This window comes from Mesoplodon bidens (assembly GCF_964165515.1).
Source record: "Mesoplodon bidens genome assembly, chromosome: 3".
NCBI classification, from domain to species: Eukaryota; Metazoa; Chordata; class Mammalia; order Artiodactyla; family Ziphiidae; genus Mesoplodon; species Mesoplodon bidens.
Window position 1 is genome coordinate 33797364 of NC_138178.1, and position 17446 is coordinate 33814809.

Sequence of the window (17446 nt, forward strand, 5' to 3'; positions counted from 1 at the left end):
GTAACACTGTCCTTGTAGAGGCAGGGGACACATTTATGGTTGGATTACGTATAGTGCTAGAGTGGGTTTTTTTTTTTTCCTGTTTCTCCTGGAAAGTAGTTTTGCTTCCTTTGTCTCCTCTGATTTTTCTGTCCTAATGAACAGGGTTCAGACTGACTGCAGTCTGATTTGTGTTCCGCCTGTCTTTTTCAGGGTAAGCCTCTTCCTAATCCTGTGTGGAATGCCAGCCTTCCCAGGTCAGAGAATCTGTGTATGGACCTGCAAAAGTACTGTACATCAAGCGAGAGTATGTAGACAGGTCTGTTCAGACAAGATCCAGTTGCTCATGATTTTAGGAGAAAAAAACAACACAAAAGCGTGGAGTGTTCTAGACTGTTTTAATAGAGGGAGAGGTATTCTGGAAAGTGTGAGAAGAATTTGCTAGACCCACAGCATGATTGCGGGCAAAGGCTTATTTTTGTGACCTTGATCTGATATGCCCCGGTTGATAGTATGTTGCAAGGATGCTTTGTTCAATGAAGTTTGGAGTTATTTTAAGGTAGTTGGTCCCTTCTGCAGACAATTTTAAGAAAAAAATCTTTGGGGGGAGGGGCTGTATGGTTTTGCTGACCCTAGCTGAGTTTTGAACATTTTCCCACTGAAAAAATGGCAAATGTATTGGCCGTGCTTATCCTGAGAGAGCCACATGGATAAAACTCATACATGCTTTAAATTTGCTCCGTTTACATTTTTCTTGGGATTTGTTGTGCGTAAGCCTTTGCAGTTCGCACAGATCTGAAAAGAAAGGTTTTTCAACTGATATGTCAGAGAGGAAAGTTGTAGTGACTGTTTTTACTTGAATGGCTGTGTTTATTACATGAAGGTCATGTTCAGCCTATAGAACCTCTTAAACCTGTGTTGGGTTTACTACAACTGTTGAGCTCTGAAGTTTGAAAAAGTCTTCCAAGTGGTCGAGTGTATACATTCTTAAAAACGGTCAAGGGAGCAGTTGTTGTCCTGGTAGATTTAACTTTCTGAAGTCTTTAAAAGATGAAAATGATCTTGCATGTTTATTCCTCTCCCCCTGCCCTTCTTTAAGTCTGGATCAGTCACGTTCAGGAAGTATTTGAGGGAAGGAAACCTGCCTAACGTATGTGCCAATGACAATCCTGCTTGCATATAAGAATTTTTACTTATTTTTATCCATTGAATTTACATAAGTAATGCTGAAGTTTATAATTGTATGGTTCCTTTAGCCTCTGCAGATCACAAAGAGTCAACTGAAAGGAACAAAGTAAAATACAATCAGAGCCAGAAATCTGCAAATTTGGTATCTGATTAGGAAAAAAAGGATTGCCAATTGTTTCTTGGACTCATTCCTTCCAGAAGCAATTTTCAGGACAGTGCAAGCCAAAAAAATCACTTTTCCTATCTACTTGGATGCAGTTAACTAGCTAGTCACCAAATTAATTTTGAAACTTCTCTTCCTCTTAGCTAAGTGGTAGTTGCTTTTAACATTTCTATATATTAAAGGTTTTTTGACTTGTAGTCAAAATCTCTGTCCTCTGAAGTTAGAAGTTTCAGTGATGTGTTGACCTCTTTTTTCCTCCTTCTGTCTCTAAGATAAAGCTTAGGATTTTTCATCCAGCAGGTGGCTTGACGTGAATTCTGCTAGTGTGTTTTCAGCAGGCTTCAGGAAAGCAGAGTGAGGAATGCACAGTGTTTCTGTGTGTATCACTCACTTAGCTGGGCACAGCTCTTTGACATTTTAACTTTTCTCCCAGTGTACCAGGTGGCTAAACTTGTTTTTGAAATAGCCCTGATTTTGTAAAAGGAACATCTCAGACCTATTTCATTGGGTTTAATAAGGGCAGCAGAGATACTGTTTCCAGGAATAAAATCAGAGTGGCCTGATTTTTTGTTGTTGTTGTTGTTAAATTAAACCACACGGGTTAATTTAAGACATCTATCCTTGGGCTCTTCTGACTTCCGAGGGCAAGTTTTCTTACACGGGCTTAATGGGCACCATCCTGACCAGGGATGTTGAAAAGCTTCCTCTGAATGGTCATGAGAGAAGGAAATCATGACTGTGTGTTCTTGGAACAAAAGCCATTATTTATGACAGTCCACCAAAGTCAATGGGACAAAAGGCTTTCAAACACAAGGCTTAGCTAGAAAAAGCACAGCTCTGTCTTGGCTGTTTAAGCTTGGCTTTTTTCTGTTATTCATTCTGGGTTGATTTCAGGAAATGCAAAAATTATATGTGTGTGTGTGTGTGTGTGTCTGTGTGTGTCTGTATGTTTCTCCCCCATCCTCATCTCCACCCCAGGTTTTTTTTTAAATTTCGGGTCATGTTTCTCAAAAAATATCTAAAGAGTTTATAATTCTGGAAGCATCACTTACACCTGATTGGTTATTTTACAAATACTTTTTTTTTTTAAAGCTGGCATAGGGATCTAAAATATTTGACAGTTTGAAACAGCTAATTTTAACAGAAACACCTGTTTTTTCGGCATGAATGTGGCTATGGTAACATGCCAGTCGGGCAGAGGATTTGAGAAACGCCTGCCAAAGCCCCTTCTGAGCTTTGCTTGGTAAACAGGAGTTAGAGAAGAAATCTCTGAAGCCTTAGTAGTACTTTAACCTGTGGGGCAGTGCACTGGCTCCTTGGTGCCTAGGTTTCCGACTCCTGGAAGAGCCATGAAGGAGGCCATCTCTGGGTTTCTAGTGTGGACACAGATATTTGTGTTCCCTCCAGGCAAATTCTTGTCTTGAAAAAAAAATACGTTTTTCTGCATGAGTATGCGTGAAGTGAATTGGCTTATTTTACTGAAGTAGGGTTTTTCTTTAGGATCGTTTGGATAGGTGAGTTGTCTGGTCCCACCTCAGTGGCAGAGGCTCAAAGATTGAACCGTTGCGATAATACAGGGGAAAATTGTGTTACTTGTATCTATGATGGGAATTGATTTAATTGAACTGTAAAGCCCCTTCAGGTCACGGGCTGTCCTGCCTTTCATACGTGTAGTTTTTCTTAAATGAATGTGTGTACAAGATGCCTGCAGCAAGTGTACTAAGTAAGTAGTAAAATTGTTTCTGGAAATGAAAGTTATAATGGGCATTCATTCAGCAACTATTGATTAGGTGCCAGCCACTGTACCAGGCCCTGGGGGCCAGATGTGAGGGGGTCATGGTTCCTCCCCTTGCAAAGACTCGGTGCTGCTCCAGACTTGGTCAGTGGACTGGTAGTAGCATCCACAGCGTAATCCTGGACCCTACCTCAGGCCTGTTTCTATCAGAAACACAGGGTGTGGAGCAATTTGAGTGTCATCCAGCCCTCCCAGGTGATTCTGCTGCAGACCCAGTCTGCAGAACCACTGGCCTGCAGGGCCTGCTGGTTTCTTTGTGCTCCCCACTGCCTCTGTAAGACCAGAGTGCTTCCGTGTCAAGAGGCAGCGACATTTCTGCAAGTTGCTTGTTTGCTCAGGTGTTTTTTTTCTCCTGGATATTTTGAGCCCTTTTCTTCAGTTAGAAAAGATAATTTAGTCTCTCCTGCCAATTTGGAATTAGCAGGTTTTTCTTTTGTGTGTGTGTGTGTGTGTGTGTGTGTGTGTGTGTGTGTAAGTACAGTGTCCTTCTCTTACCTCCTTTTTGAGATGAACTGAAGTCATATAATAGTAAACTGGCAACTTAGCTTCCTATGTTTTTGCAATGCTGTTGACTCTTGTCCTAGAAAACTGGAACTAGCAGACAACCTAATTAAAAACCAACCCTTTAGCTCTTTGGCTGCCCAAGAAAGAGTACTTTGCTGTTGAGCTTGTAAAGTACTCTATTCAGATCCAAATGAAGCATACAGACTTACTTGCTTATTCCAAAGCTCATTTTAGGGATAACCAAAGTTTGTAATATACTCAGGAAATATGTCCTGTAAGGCCAACTGTGCGCCAAGAATTAGGATGGTCTTTTAGAGCCTCCATACTCACGAGGGTGGTTCCGGGAGCTGGCATTGGCATCGCCTAAGAACTTGGTAGATAGCAGAATCTTGGCCCCATGCCAGACCTACCCGATAGAATTTGCTTTGGCAAGATCTCCCTGTGATTTCTGGGCACACTTCTCTTTGAGAAGCACTGTTTGAGGAGATGCTGTGTAGTAGTTATGACCAAATCATTGCTTTACTCTTTACTGTGGGAACTTAGGCATTTATTATGTTTGTTTAGATCTTTTCCATTTATAAAATGTGTTCATGTATGTTATGTAATTGGGTCCTTAGAGCAGTCTTGTGAAGTAGGCAGGTCTTACTCACTGTGCATGGCACCTAAACATTTGTACTTCTGTTTTCCCATTGTAAAAAATATTTATGATGAATTCCCATGTAGTGCAAGACCTTGTGATGAGCTCCATAGGCTAGATCTGTCCACGTATAAGATCATCAAAAGTATTATCTGAAACACTTTATGTTAAAGTCAGTTTCCCCTAATGATCTTGCTTTTACCCTTCCGGTAACTTGACACAGCAACTGTATTGTGATATCCTCAAGGATGGCCCAAATAAAGAGCATAGCCCTGTCTTCTAAGTCTTCTGTTATTCTATGTGGCAGACCTATCCAGGTTCTTGGAAACACTGGATGTCTTAAGTTCTTCACAATGTCAAACTTCCGGGAAGCATTTAAATGCTAATTTAGATTTGTTAGCATAGTTTAAAAATGAATCCATGTACTAATTTCAAACTTTTCTAAGTATTCACTAATAACATACGTGTATCCTGATTTATGCTGAAGTGGGACACAGAGAGGGAGCTTTAAAAAAAAAAATCCTCTGTTTCGGGAAGGGAAATATATATGCTATGCATGCAAGGTTAATGAGCATATTGCCCTGAAAAACTTATGCCACGATTGCAATGCATCACCTCAGTGTTAATATTTAATAGTTTCTGACTTTTTTCTAATTTGCCTAAGTTTTAGATGGCACTCAAGATACTGATCAAGTGAAAAATCACAAATTGGTGGCCTTGGGTATAGGAGACCTGGATTGATGTCAGACCTCTAGAAATTAGTAGAGAGATATTGTAGGAAACCTAGGTCAGTTTAGTGCTTACTGATGCCCTTTCCATTTCGACTTTTTTTGATGACCATCAGCTTCCTGTTCTAAAATGAATAGGTAAGTCATTCCAGTACCTTCCTTCAGATAGAATTTTGGTATAAAAATTTTCCTAAAAGTTTCCTTGGAGGCTGGGTTTTACTTAAATATTCCTTCTTTGATAAGTTCCATGATAAAGATATTTCTAAAAACATGAATATGATTCTAGTTTTATTATCACTTGGAACTTAATTTTTAAGGTGTGTAGGCATTTTGTGTCAGTTAATGCTATGGAAAGTTGTCCATAGAACCGACAAAAATAGATCATGTGATATTTCACCTGTCTTGATGGAGTCATATACTCCATACCAATTTCCGTGATACCTTCTCTAAATTTAAGTGGAGTCTGTGCAATGGACATTGCATAGATGAGACCAGAGACCAAACATAGTCCCATGGAGATGGACTTAAATCCAATGTGGCTCAGCCACAATGCTCTGATAATTCAGGACAAAATAGAAGTTTTTCCACCTAGATTACTCACATAACTGACGTGGAACTGAATGGATATGAAATATGAGATAATTTGAAACATGCATGCTTGCAGGTGGCTCAAGTGTTCCAGTTCCTTCGTCCTTCTCTTTCTGGAGCTCAACTCAAACCTTCTTGCCCACCATGGTTTTTAGAAACAGGCAATTCTTGACTTCGCTAGGACTTCTTGCTTCATCCTGGACAACCACAGAACACCTGATAGAGCTGCACTAATAATAGATGAGGGTGTGAGACCATTGTCACATAGGGTCAAGTTGTTGATGACACTCTCATTAGTTGGGTCTAGAATAGTGTCAGGTTTAGCAAGTCTGATGGTAAAACACTCCTGATTTAGTAGACATTGACTCAGCATCTGGGTCAGTATTTAGGCACATTCGTTATATTACCTTATTTAAGAGGAATGACTCAAAGCCACACAATGTTAGAAACAGACCCAGAAGCCCCATCCTTTGTCATCCTCAATAAAACTATTTGCGATGTGGTTTGTCTTCCAATAGAGATGTTTTCCAAGTACACCATCCTTTTGTGTTACATCTACATAACTGCAAAAGACAGGCCTGAGAAAGCATGGCTTTCAGAGGACTCCTTGTTTGGATGACTGAGGATTAGTATGTAGGTGCTGCCGTGATTCACCAGAGCATCTTCCCTTTCAGATACAGTAAATGGTTTTGGTATCACGGGGGTTGATTCCTTCCTGGGCATCTGAGGGTTATTCACTTTAAATGCTCCAAGAAAAGGTTTTAAATACATAGTAAAAATGAGAGGCCTTTTTATCTTTTCCCATGTAAGCATGTTCATGAAATTCCATATGGTGTGTATGTCTATGGATTGTTAAATGTCAGGGCTGAGACTTGATGTTTCTAACCTCCTAATACTTTGAGAAGTGAATTCTGCAGTGTCCATTGGGAATTCATTTAGATTTTTTGAAGCACTTCCTAATTGCCTAACCTAGATTGTTCCTCCTGTACTGTTTTGACCCATTTTTTTCCGGCTGAAAAGAGAAGGGCTCACAAACTCCTCACAGAGGACAGGACATTAATTGGTGCCTCAGGGGGATACCAAGGTACTGGGAGCCTTTCTCTGGATTTTTCAGCCATCTCCAGTGGACATTTCTTAAGACTGATTCCGTACTGGGAGCTGGGAATGTGGAGATGAGCTTAAAATGTAGTACAAGTGATAGAAAGGGAGAACAAATTACATGAGACTGGGATAAGCATCAGAATTAATGTTGATGAGTATCCTCTAGTCTAGGTCTTTGGCTCTTTGGGACCTTTGTAGTTCCTAGAGTTGATCAAATTAGATATATTGTCGTGGTGACGGGGGAATGATGTTGGCTTCAGAACTGGTCTTTCCTACCTTCAGGTGCCAGGTGACTGAATATAATTTAAGTGGGAATTTTATTGAATTTATTTTTGGTAGTTTTCACCAAAAACTACCAAAACTGGAGGGTAGTTTTCAGTTAGAGATTGCAGGTGCCTTCAAGAGTGGGCTTTATTCCAAGGCTTAAGCATCATTTTCTTTTTCTGCTCATTACTTTTGAGTAGTGTTGATGCAGGGTGTAGGGCTATTCCTGGACTAGCTCTGCTGTACCGGAAGCAGAACAGCTTTTTCTCTCTTCATTCAAGCTGCTGGCCTGGCCTTGGATCAGGAGCCCTGGGTGGGGCCGCTGGGGCCAGCTTACCTGCAGAGGAGTTCTGGGCCTGGCTGCTCATCACCTTTGGGGATCACCTAGAGCTCAGATGGGGTACCTGAAGATGTGTGTGGCCGGGAGTGGGGGCTGGCTGATAGACTTGGGAGTCTTCCAAGGCAAGAACCGGGATGTTTTCATCTCTGTCATCCCTAGCAGGTGGCCAGCGTTGTCAATAAATGTTTGTTCAATGAAAGAAAAGCAATAGCTGACATTTTTTGAGCCCCTGTGTATGCTAGGAACTTTACGTTGTGTCTCTTTAAAGCAACCCTTTGAGGTATGAAGAGTTGTTCTCATTTTACAGATGAGAATGCTGGACTGAAACCACTTGCCCAGAGTCCCAAAGCTAGGAAGTAGTGGGATAAGGGTAAAAATCAAGGTCTGTCTGATGGAGCCTAGCATCCTTCGCCACTTGGCTACAGTGAATGAATGAATTTCTAGGATGGAGTCCCTCTGCCTTTTGAGGTTGAAATGTTCCCCTCCATTTTTTTTTTTAAACTGTACGAATGACAATTTTTGAGGGTTTCCTCCTGAGCCTTTGGTCTGAGCCCTTCCTGGGCCTTGTGCAGTGGGCCCTAGATGCCCACAGCTCCCTCCTAAAACTACAGACTTTCTCCCTGCTGCCTGATCCTGGTGTCCTAGAGAATGCTTGAAGATCGACCTCTGGTTTGTCAAGTAACCTCCACTTGGATTTCTAAAATGCAAATATCTTTGTTATTTGCCCACTTGCAACACTCTGTGGTTTCCCCATTGACTTTAGGATGAAAGCCAAACTCCTAATTGAGGAATTTCTAGCTAGTCTGGTCCCTCACAGCTTCCCGCATACTGCATTCCACCCGTGATGGCACCTGCATTGTCCCTCCCATTGCCAGGCTTTCTTTTTCACCTGAGCTTTTTTTGCACAGCTGTGTCTTCTTGGACAGCTCATCCTGCACCCAGCTTTTCCCCCCACCTCCCCTGACTGTATCCTGGGTGGCAACCCCTCCCATGGGTCCCCGTAGTACCCCTTACTTCCTTTATATGAGTACTTACCAAGTTCTTGTAACCCTCTGTTTACTTACCCACATTCCCAGTCTGTATCCTCATAGGGGCGGGGGGGAGAGTCATCTTTTTGTCTCCAGTGACTAATGGAGTTGCCTAACACATAGTAGGCCCTAATAAACATTTCTGCATGAACAGATGTAGTGTTCATGAGTCATATCAAGCTTTTAGAGGGGAAGAGCCCGGAAGGAAATGATATCATTAGCCTTTCCCTTTGTCTAGGTCCCCTTGAGTTAGTTACCATGTTCATCCAAATTCTCCCTTCTAGCACCCTCAGTTTCTGTTCCTTTCCCCCAGTCCAGGTCCTCATTGGCCTCCATCTGGACGATGCTGCAGAACGAATCTCACTGGAGATTGGCTACAGCTTGGACCGCGCAGCCAAGTTGAGCGTGCTTTTCCTCATCTCCCTGCCCATGATTCATGCCTTTGGTGCAGCAAATTTAGACCCGAAACTGCACCTTCAAGTAGCCAATAGCTCAACACATTTCTTGAGTACCAACGGTGTGTCACTGGACGGTTCCCACAGTGGATAGGACCAGGCCTTACTCAGGCTGTGGCCCTCATCTACCACCCCCAACTCAAGCCACTGTTCTAGCATAAGGAATCTCAGGCCATCCCACGCGCTCTTGTTGGTAGCTCTTGTGCTTTTGTTGGCCTCTCCATGAAATGTCTTTCCCATCCTTCTGCACAGTTACTGACCCCTTGAGTGCAGACTGCTTCCAGGGTCGTAAGATTGGTACTCTTGACTGCTGTATGGGTTGGCCCAGACATATCTGGCCTTTTGGAGACCCTCCAGGGATTTGGGTGAATTCCAAAGGGGTGCTTGAGAGGCCCTGGCTGGACCAAACTCTGTTCTCTCTCTTACCTCAGAGCCTTAGCTAAGTTTGGGCTCTGGTGTGTGAGCGGCAGCAGTGGGTGCCGACCTGGTGAGGATTCTTGGAAGCCTCCTCAGGGTGGGGCTGGGCCCAGTGGGGATGTGGAAATGAGGCACCGCCCGGAGAAGTGAGTTTGTTGGGTTTTTTTTTTTTTTTCCCCACAAATGGACTTAGAACCATATTCCCTGGGGAGCCCTTGAAACCAGCGTGAGAATTGACTGAGGGAGTGCGTTCTGGCTTTCAATCCCATAATTGTTATAATACAAAAATTACTCACGGCTTTCCATAATCAGGTTTGGGCTATAATAGTGTACTTAAGTAGAGCTCTGGGGTGAGCGGATGCTCAGCAGCATCCTCTGCCTACGTCTTTCCTGCCCAGGCTCTTGTGAATGGAGAAAAAAAGCTGAAGCCTTAGGGAGGAAAAAGGAGGTGCTGCCCTAAAGCCCCCTGGAAATGGGGGCCACTAAAAGCCTCAAGGGCCTCAATGTCAGCAGCAAACTGGCACTTGGGCCTTGGGGTTGAATTGCTATTTTGTACCTGCCCTTTGAGTAGCTACCTTAAATTTGATGTTTTTTGCATTTGATTGTCGACACTACCTAAAAAATATAAAATGATGGTTGTCTTATCAAAATTAAAGGAATTGCTTAAAACAAAGACATTACATCTACTTAACTTTTCCAGCATTGACATTCCAGTTTCAGTGGAGTAATAGCAGGTAGGGTTACCATGACCACGGTGAGCTGCCATGACAGTTTCCACAAAAACTGAACTGAGTTGCTCGTGTCCCCTTTCTGGTGACGTGACACGGATCATAAGAGCATCGGGCATGGCTGGACACTGGGGTGTGCCCGGAAGCCTTGCTTTTGTCACAAGCTGAGCGGCTGTGGTGTGGAGCCATGGTGTGAGGGTCACCAAGTGACCCTGCTTCTCTCAGACGGTGGGGTCAACTTTGAAAAAAATGCTGAGAAGACTAAGTAAAAAGAAGAACGATTTTAATGGTCCCACTTTAAGCACACACAAAAAATTACCAGAGGGCTCAGGCACAATCTAGGGTCCTGTTCCCCCAGCCAAAGGAGGAATCACGATTCACAGTATGAAAGCACAGATTGTGATCGGTGAAGTCTGTGCTTTCTGTGTTTGCACCGCCCTGCCCACTCCCCAGACACTCCAAATATTTCCTATCCTAGGATGCCTGCATCCTGATCCTTGGAGATTAGCTCCTAGCAGCAGAGCCAGGCTCACCGACCTTCTCAGAACAACCCCGCCTTTAATTTCTTGGAGGGAAGCTCTTCTCAGCTCACTGCCTGACTACCTAACACATGACTGCCTGTCTTTCTATCAAGCAGGTCCTTCTAATATACCAGGCACCTCTCCACTGCCAGCCTGGATCTTCTTGAGTCATGTCAGCCAGCAGCTCCCAGAAACCTACTCTGGGGTCAGGCATCAATGATACAAAAGTAAGACTCGCTCCCTATGCTCAAAGAAGAATGAGTGCTTCTAGAACATAACGTGCATTTTGGTAGCAATCCCTGAAACTCTCAAATCCTGCAAGGCTCAGAGGAATAAATCTGAGGTGGGGTTTTGGGGGGCAAAACATTGGAAAGGAAATCTGGACTCAGCAACCCTTGAATTGCTCAACTGACATCGCTCTGCCCTCCCTTTATACTTACAAACTCATCTCTGAGCATGGATTTCAGGGCCTGACCCCCTCCCCCCGCCAAAAAGGAGGATGTCCTATTTGATTTCCAGACAACCCACCAACTCATAACTGAAAGTGATAAAAACATGATTGAGATTGTACTTGGTGACTTGTCCCCTAGGAGAGATGTCCTTTGTCCTTTTAGTGGTGGCGTCTTCCTGGGGTGGCGGTGGGGAGTTGGACTGAGCATAACTTCTGTCTTTATAAAGGGGTCTTACTTATGGACATTCTTATCAACATGTTCTGACCTGATCATTTTCAGTATTGAAGATTGGGGAAATATGTGAATTATGCCATGGATGAAATAGCTAAGCTATGAGGCCTGCATAGAACAGGGGCATGGGAAGAAACAAGAATTTGAGAATTGTAATAATTTAATGCTGAAGGTTACAGCAATGCCTAGACATTTCAACCTCTGGTACCCTTTGGAAGGCTTTGGATGTTACATAATGTCCTGAGGAATAGAGAGTTGGCCTTAACTGTCACCTAGATCAGTGGTTGCAAGATGCTGGTTGAGGAGCAGAGCCTGCTTGTGACAAAGGTGTCACCAGTCTGAGCAAAACGGACAAAGAGGACAGTGGAATTTAAGGTTCCTAATAGGACTTTCATTGACTCTTCTTTATTCTGAGATTATATCCTTCCGTTGTCTTTATTGTCAAAATGTCATCTTATGAAAATAATGGTGGTAGGTGGTGGTAGTTGCAGTTTAAAAAAATATTCTTGCATTGAAAAATTAGCCATTAACCTTATTTTGGTCCTCCCAACATTAAAAAAATATATATTGTGTGCTCAAAAATCTCAAAGTCTGAGAATCACTGACCTTGACCACCCATGCAATATTTTGAGTTCTAGGGTTTTTCTTTAGTAACATGTTTGAGTTAGTGCAATCATTTTTGAAAAAGTCTATGCAAAAACACTTTCAAAGGTAAACCCAAGCAAAGAAGCACTTCCGAAGAGTCACGACATACCTTGTTATAACAAAACAACTACTTAATTTTATTAATACATTTATTGTCAATTAACCAACTTGAGGAAATATGACTATATTACTCAAGACCAAGGGAACCAGGCCACTGGTTCTCAAACTTGGGCATGCAACAGAGTCACCTGGGGGGCTTGTTACACATGAGTTGTTGGACCCCGCCCTCAGAGCTTCTGAATCAGTAGGTTCGGGATGGCGCCTGAAAATCTGCACCCATAACGAGTTCCAGGGTGATGCTGATGCTGCGCTTGGGTCCACATTTTGAGAACCACTGGAGCAGTCCCCTGATTCTCAACCTTAGCTGCACATTGGATTCACTCGGGGAGTTTAAAAAAAAAAAAATGATGCCTGGGTCCTACCCACAGAGATTCTGATTTAATTGTTTGAGATACCTCGGGTACTGGGATTCTTAAAAGGGTCCAAGTGATTGGCCAAGTTTGAGAACCACTGGAGTAGGTAACAGATGTAACTCTGAAAATCTTTGTGACTTAACCACAAAAGTTTATTTCTCATCCTATGCATCCAAATAGGATGTAGAGAAGAGGGAAGTGTTCTGATTCACACAGTCCCTCAAGTACCCGGGCTAGTGTGGTCTGCACCACCGGGAACTAATGATCTCTGTCCCTGCAGCAGAGAAAGAAGTAGGCTGCTAGTTCCTCAGTGATTCAGCCCAAGAGTGACACAAAGTGGCTGAGCAGAAGTCATCATGTGCCCTAATTGTAAGAGATCTGGGAATATAGAGGAGCACATGGCATTTGGGAAGGAGTAAGTTTCTCTGGTGCATTGGTAGTTCTCTGGTAGAGTGAGACCTGATGCACATACTCTTCTAAAAGCTGGCTTCTCAACTGTTACTTTTACAGTGACTTCTTTTCTGTCATAAAATGCTTACTTACTGTAGACAATTTAGAAGACACCAGAAAATCTAAGGAAAAGAAATCCCTACAGCCCACTACCTAGGGATAACCACTCTTTGTTTCTGGTGTGTATCTTTCCAAGAATTTTTTTTCTATACACATTCTTTAACACGGTTAATTGCTTTAAAAGAATTATTTTGTAACTTGTTCTTTTAACTTAGCATTTTCCCACTTTTTAAAAATTAAGTTAAATATGATTTAAATACACTATCAATGCTATTGCATGGCTATACTACCATATAATTGGTCATCCCCTCATAGTTAGATATTTTGGTTATTTTTTGTCAATAGTGTACAATTACAGGTAGTACTTGCATGGACATCTTTATGAATGACTTTTTTTCCTTCATCCTTCTGGTCACTTGGATAGATTTCTAGAACTAAATGAACAGCTTTATCTTAATGATCTGTTATTGTACAGAAATTGTCTCTACACTTAGCAGCATGTATTTAGTCAGTGCAAGGCACTGGTGGAAATTATTGAACTTGCTTCCTGCCTTCAAGTAGCTCAGAGTCTAGGTAGAGATACAACCAGCTCTGATCTCAAAGAGAAGGAGAACTATAGTTATCTCTACAAGTGGTTTCCGAGAAACCTTCCTTCTTAGGGCACGTGAACACCTGGAAGAAGAATTCAGGGCTCCCTGGGAGTCAAAGACAAGGGTTCTAATCAGGGCTTGCCTTCACAAGACTACGTGACCTTGGGTGAGTTGTCTTTTCTAGGCTTTGGTTTTCTCATCTTTAAATGAGGTCATTGGATTAGGTTACTTGTAGAGATGCTGTTTTATGCCCCTTAAATAGTTGAATGGTGTGGGTAAGCATGAGTGTATACTTTCCTTTTTTAGGTGTCTAATTATGTCTAACAATCTGGGACAGTTTCCATGGGACTTGCTGGAAGGCATTGAAGTTGCCCAGGGTCCATTTCTGACTTGGGCTGTCTCGCATGACACCTTTGTACAAACCAAATTACTGATGAAGGAGCAGGGGTCCAGGCTTCTTGCAAAGAGGAGCTGAGAAATGAAGAGCTTTGAAAAGGAGGAGCTTTTCAATGGAGGAGCAATTTAGTTGGCATTGGAAATAGCTATTAATGGTAACAATAGCTCTTACCAGCTGTGTGTGAGGTATATCCAAACTCATTACATACATTATTTCATTTAAACCTTCTAAAGCTCTGGGAGGTAAGTGGTTTTTTTCCACAAAAGGAACTTGAAGCTCAAAGAGGAGATTTGAACTGCTTTAGGGTGTTGCCCCAGGGAAAGTGAGGTCATGGCCAAATGCAAAGAAAAGCAAAATAAGCTAATTTTGGTGTTTTGAGTCTGAAGGCTTAGGTCAAGGTCTAATAAGGGTATTTTATGAGATTTCTTTAGAAAGATAATTGTGTTAATAAGAGCTTTAACCTTGGTGTTGTGTTTATAAAGTAGAAACCTCCCCCCCTCCCCTACCACCTCCTCTTAATACCAGTACATTTTTTTTCTTTTGTCAAAAACTTGTATCTTTTCCCTCCTGCAGTTTTTTTGTTTTCATGGGGATGCTTTAGGATGAGACAAATGAGGCCTTGACCCACAAAAATCACTGGTAAAAGTTTGGAATCTCAAGTACATTTTGCCTATGGAAAATGTACAAAAACAACGGCTAAGGATCCTGGGGCAACCCTACACTCTTGGTCCCCCAAATGTGACTGAGCTGTAGTAGAGGAGCCCTTCCCTGTGTTGGCAGCAAAGAACTATGGAAATGGAAATGGCCAGGTTGCAGGGAGGAACAGTGATTCTGGCCAGGCCCCAAGTTTGGAAATGGCAGAAATTTGTCTTTGGCATCATCTTGCCTGTCCCTCAGTATCTTTTGCCCCATATTCCCTAATTTCTTAATAATAACCGATCTGTCTATGATACTTACTATATTCTAGGCTCAGTTCTAAGCATTTATATATAATAACTCATTTAATCTTCATGATAACCCTATGATCATCATTCCCATTTTATGGATGAGGAAACTGAGCTCCAGAGAGTTCAAGTAGCTTTCCCAAGATCTCAGTTGGCCAGTGATGAAGTTGGGATTTGAACCTGAGCAGTGTGGTTCCAGAATCCAGTCTTAAGAATGCTGCTACCCAAAGTCATTCCAGGCAAGCCCCATCCGGCCCAGTCCTACCCCTCTGAATGGTCTGTGTTCCTGAATTAACCACAGCCTCCAGCTCCCAGTCAAAACCCTGAGTCCCTTCCTGTAGCAGGTTGCTAATCTGCCACTGGTATGTGAGTGATGAATACAGAGACTTCAACTTCACAGAAGGGCTTCTATTTACTTATTTATTAAAAACGTTTAATTAAAAAAAATTTTTTAAGATTTATTTTTATTTGGTTGCACTGGGTCTTAGTTGCGGCAGGTGGGCTCCTTAGTTGCGGCACGTGGGCTCCTTAGTTGTGGCATGTGAACTCTTACTTGTGGCATGCATGTGGGATCTAGTTCCCTGACCAGGGATCGAACCCAGACCCCCTGCGTTGGGAGTGTGGAGTCTTAACCACTGTGCCATCTTCACTTTCCACTGAACATTTGAACCACTGAAACATCTTCACTTTCACCTCCCAGTTTTCATAGGGGCTTCATCGTTTGCAAGGATGCAGGGCAAAGGAAGCAAAAAGTATGAGGGAGATTTTGCACGTAGAGCGTTAGTAAATTAAAGATATCAGGGCTTCCCACAAGCCCATAGAACATAATAGCTATTTATTGAGCTCTTGCCTTGTATGAGGCTCTTTATTCTCATTCTACACAACACGTCTATGAAATATGCACATTGTTATCACCATCTTTCAGATGAGCAGGGTCTCAGAGACTTTAGGCAACTTGTCCAAGATCACACAGCAAGTGAATAGCAGAGCCAGAATTGTCCTGGCGCCAGTGTTTGCATACTTAAGGACCCTTTCACTGTCCTTTTTCTGGCTTGTGGATGTTAATTACATTCTGCCAGGAGCATCTGTGCAGGATCAGAAATTCTGTTTTGACTCCTATTGTTTGCATGCAAATTACGGCTTGCTGCTGTTGATTTGCTTCCTTTCAAGCTCAGTGCTGTGACTGCAACCGGGACAGAGTTTTTCGCTGGCTTCCTTGGCAGCTGCCCTGCCAGCATTGCCTCATTCGAGTCCTACTGCCGCCTGACCCAGGAGGGAGGGCTGAGAAGTGCCCAGCCCAGCTCTGCAGGCCAGGAACTGCCTGGGCAGTGACTCCAGCTTCGGTTCTCTGAAAAAGCGGGGTTTTCTCCGAGAGGCTTTACCCAAGAGGAAGGAAAAATATGGCAATTGAGCTTCAGCTGCCCTTAAACCCTGTGATCTTAGTCCCTGTCATCTAGTGAATTCCACACATTACTCAGCTTCTCCATCGTGTAGCTGGAGGAAATACTCATGCTGTGTCATCTTTAGTCCTCAGTGGGCAGTTTTCTCCCTGCTGAGCTTACTTTTTTGTGTAGTTTGAGGTTTCAGGACCAGATTGGGTGTCTGGGTACAAAAACAGTTCAGAAACTGTTTTCTCTCCAGCCCCTTTCAAGGAGTAGCCCCTGAATGGTTTGGGCAAGTAAGTAGGGATGGCCGACGCTCAGGGGAGAGAGGGATTAGATGAGGCTAAGGTCAAGTTCTCACCAGGAAGGTTAAAGAAATCTGAGTTGGTGCTTCTGGGAAGAATGAACAAAATTCTGGGCTTTCTCGCCTACTTGGAATGTAGGCAGCAAACACAGGAGGTGGGGAGACAATGAGGAAACCGTCTGGCTGGAGAATTGGTTCATTAGGGAGCACAGGGTGGACTAAGTTGGGAGGGACCTCGTGGCCTGATTTTATAAAGAGGACAGACTTGGGTGCCCTGCAGAGGGACTGGGTTTTATCCCGGACTCGGTGGTGCGGGCACTGCAGTTTTGAAAAGGAAGGGTCGTGATGAAAGCAGGGATGTAGAACAATCACTTTGGAAGTTGCTGGAGGGAGAGACAGGAAGCTGGGAGGCTAGCAAGGCAGCGATTTCATTCATAACAGGTCCGAGGGGCTGAGGCCCCGGCGGGGGAAGTGGCTGTGAAGTAGGAAGCGAGGAGACAAACGCCAGTCACATGGAAGAGTCCACAGAGCCGGACTGTGGTGAAGGCAGGGGAAACGGGACTCGGATGCCTTCCAGCGGCTGCTTTGAAATCATTCAAAAAAAGGAGGTTTTGATTTAGAGGGGAATGTGCAACTTTTTCTTCTTTAAAGTAAACTTTTAAATTCAAATATAACATCTATCCGTGAAAAGCACACATCCCGTGAGTATACACCTTGATGAATCTGCACAGTGAACACACTTGTGCAACCAGCATCCAGATTGGGACTCTGAGCATAGCCAGCACCCCAGCACCCTTCCCTCTGTGCCCCCTGCCTTTCCCTCTCCCCTTCTGCCGAGGAGATCACCATTCTGACTTCCCAAATCTTCAATTACGTTTGTCTATCACTCCGTAGTTGTGAAATCCATTTATATGGTTGCATATAGTTATAGTTCACCCAGTCCCAGTATTCCACTCTATAAATTTAGCACAGGGACTTCCCTGGTGGCGCTGTGGTTAAGAATCCACCTGCCAATGCAGGGGACATGGGTTCCATCCCTGGTCCGGGAAGATCCCACATGCCTCGGAGCAACTAAGCCCATG